This window comes from Myotis brandtii, unplaced genomic scaffold, assembly GCF_000412655.1.
Source record: "Myotis brandtii unplaced genomic scaffold, ASM41265v1 scaffold351, whole genome shotgun sequence".
Classification (NCBI taxonomy): Eukaryota; Metazoa; Chordata; class Mammalia; order Chiroptera; family Vespertilionidae; genus Myotis; species Myotis brandtii.
In genome coordinates, this window is record NW_005363502.1 from 2,605,054 (window position 1) to 2,608,357 (window position 3,304).

General features: G+C 39.2%; 1 protein-coding gene across 2 annotated transcripts in view; it reads right to left on the minus strand.

Annotated features, from left to right (window-relative positions):
* Positions 1-2,295, minus strand: part of UBXN2B (UBX domain protein 2B) — a 29,286-nt gene extending 26,991 nt beyond the window's left edge. The window contains exons 1-2 of one of the 2 annotated variants that reach the window (XM_014544108.1): positions 2,085-2,293; positions 414-564 (exon numbers count right to left, since the gene is read on the minus strand). The gene's annotated coding sequence lies outside the window, so the exon portion shown is untranslated. Of the gene's footprint in view, positions 1-413; positions 565-2,084 lie in introns of both variants that reach the window. The other variant, XM_014544107.1, reaches the window with a different exon arrangement.
* Positions 2,296-3,304: the final 1,009 nt, after the last annotated feature.

The window sequence follows — 3,304 nt, forward strand, 5'->3', positions numbered from 1 at the left end:
GCAGCAAGCAAGCCTCGTGCTCGCTTCAGTGCCTGGCTGCCGGCCGCCATCTTGGCTGACAGTTAATTTGCATATACTCACTGATTAGCCAATGAAAAGGGTAGCGGTCATACGCCAATTACCATGTTTCTCTTTTATTAGTGTAGATAAAAAACTATAGCCCTGGGAGGGTAGCTCAGTTGGTTGGAGTGTCTTCCTGAGATGCTAAGATTGCGAGTTCAAACCACAGTCAGGGCATATACAAGATCAACCAATGAATGCATAACTAAGTGGAACAACAAATCTCTCTTTCTCTCTCTCTCCTCCCTCACTCCCTCTCTTCCTTCCTCTCTCTCTGAAATCAATTTTTAAAAAACCTATAGAGGAGATCAAATATATAAGTAGCATCCTTAGTTTTGATATTGAGCATTTACCTTAGTTTTGTCATCACCTGAAGCTCTTGTGGCTTCATGTAGAGGGACAGCCCCATGTTCCTTTGCCTCTTTGAAAAGTTCATTCACTATTTTCCCAGTTGAAGGTCGAACTAGATGCAATCCACTGTATTCATGCTCACTTGAATAGAACCTTTAAACATTACACTTCGTGAATAAAAACTTAGAATACAGACATAAACTACTTTAAAGTAAAAAGCTACAGTCTTAGAAAATAACTTTAATGTAAAAAGAATAATTTATATGCCTTCTGTGAAAATATTTAATTTTAAAAATAGGATTAAGGAATAAATAGTGAACAGTTCATATCATTTCTCGTGGAGTTTGCAGAGATTCCTGTAGCAAGCTCAGCATGCAGCATGAGAACCGGCTTGGTTCTTCCTCTCTCATCCTTTGCAATCACTTATAAATGCACTTTTGGAGTGTGGTGGGGAGAAGTGTTGGCAACCAAAAGCTAAGTCTTTTCCCTGAGGAATCTACAATCACTAGGGACTTCGTTAGTGAAGAGACCTTTAGAGAGAGTGAACACCTAAATCTAGACTGCAGAGCTACACATAGAGGGTTTACTCCTAAGAGTTCTCTGGACTAAAAAATTATAACCCTGTGTTAAAGGTAAATAATTTAGACCACAAACAAGTTTTTTAGTGTATTAACTATGTAGAAACTGATTTCTACTCACTCCAACTTCATAACGGTCTTCCAGAACATAAAATTGCCTCTACATTAGTATCCTATTTTATCTTTTAAGATCTTTTTCAATCAAGAATAACAGCTAATATAACCTATGAAATATCAACATGGGACTTCAAGTATAAGGTGACAATCAGAGCTCATGTTTTTAACTACCCATTCCCTCCAAATCAGTTTCAAATCTGCACTGAACTGACCCACAAAACAAAAAGTGGGCAAATTATATCAGCACTAGAGATGAAGAATGAAGGTCACCTTCAACACTTTCTCCAAAATTAGTATGTGCAAAACTGAACAGAGAGGGAAGGGCAGACCAGCTCTCAATTCACTGTAAGTGAAGAAAAAGTCCCCCTGGAGAACCAGTGGATACTAGCAAGCAGAACCCACTAACGGAAGCTAACATAAGGCTGGCTCACACTGCTGAGGGCAGGGGGGAAGTGGAGGTGGGGTTGCCCCCATCCTGCTAGAGCTCCGGGCAGGATGAGGCCCAGGTTACCCCAAGCAGGAGCCACTGGAAGCTTTCCTGCCAAGCTTATACTGAGGGTCCACGTGCTACCATAGGTGGCTCTTTTTTCTTTTCTCTTTTAAATTTTATTTTTAAATTACAGTTTATATTCAATATTATTTTGAATTAGTTTCAGGTGTATAGCATAGTGGTTAGATAATCATATACTTTACAAAGTGATCCCTCAATATTTCCAGTACCCATCTGGCACCATAGATAGCTGGCTCGTAAGACAAGCGTTAGTATTAGGAGCTGTACAACAGAGAGGTAGCAATGAGAAAGGAAGATGAAGAGAAAGGGAGAGAAAATGATAAAGAAAGAAAGGGGTATTGGTGAGAAAGACCTCACTGGAAAACCTAGATAATGTTTATTTTTAAAAGATTTCAAGGCCATTTAAATAATTTGGGATTAGTGAACTAAAAAGGGATAAAATTTTTAAAAATAAGAGAAAAACTTACCTTTGAGGTGGTGTTCGTGGGCTTTTAAAGACTGAAGCTTTAGGTCTATCAGTTTTGGAAGATTTGCATTTCACTTCATCTTTGTACAATTCTGCCAAGGCCAACTATAAAATAACAGATTTGTTATACAGTGTAACACTAGAAATAAACTCTCCTACACAACTAGAAATTATGAGTAGAACATTAACTTGTAAGTGCATAGTAAAGGGCTCTAATGAAGGCCGCTGCTTACTCTCTTCCAAAATAAAACCAATGCATGTTCTTCTTTTATAAAACTAACCAAAATGTTGCAGATATTAGAATAAATTAAAGTTACAATTATTATTTAATTATTTTCAAATAACTATTCAACAGTTTAAAAAACAGTATTTGGTAATATCATTTTCAAAGCTGAACCTAAATTCTACAATCCTTTTAAAGAAGACGTTTCACAACCTGCTCTCATCAGATGTCAAAAATTATTTCCTTTAGCTGTTCAAGTTTTCAAAATCCAAACACACAGAATAATTTCAAAAGTATTCTTTTTAAAAGCCTACCAGACATATAAGTGTCATAAAGTTTAGGAAAGTAAGCCACTGGAAAATGATAGACAATGAATTACGTACATGGTTTGTATAACTTTTAGAAAGCAATACTACCAAATTATACATTATAGATATATGGCTGGCTATCTGCAAAATGAAATAAACAAAACATAGTTCTTGAAATTGGAATTTTTAAAAGTTAACCAAATATTTCAGTATTAAGTTATTTTGTTCCCACTTTTGATATTTTTGGACAACAACTCGAAAAACTTTCCTTAATGCCCTTGTGGTTATCTATTTATATAATAAAAGCTTAAGCGACCATTATGGCAGAACAACCAGAATGACTGGTCACTGTGATGCGCACTGACCACCAGGGGGCAGACGCTCAATGCAGGAGCTGCCCCCTGGTGGTCAGTGTGCTCCCACAGGGGGAACGCCGCTCAGCCAGAAGCCAGACTCACAGCTGGTGAGCGCAGCGGAGGTGGCGAGAGCCTCTCCTGAATCAGTGGCAGCACTAAGGAGCAGCGAGCTGAGCGGTAAGGAGCAGCAAGCAGGCAGGCAGTAAGGAGCGAGGGGTCCCAGACTGCGAGAGGAATGTCCACTCCCTGGGGAGTGGGCCTAAGCCAGTAGGCAGACATCCCCCGAGTGGTCCTGGACTGCAAGAGGGCACAGGCCAGGCTGAGGGGACCCCCC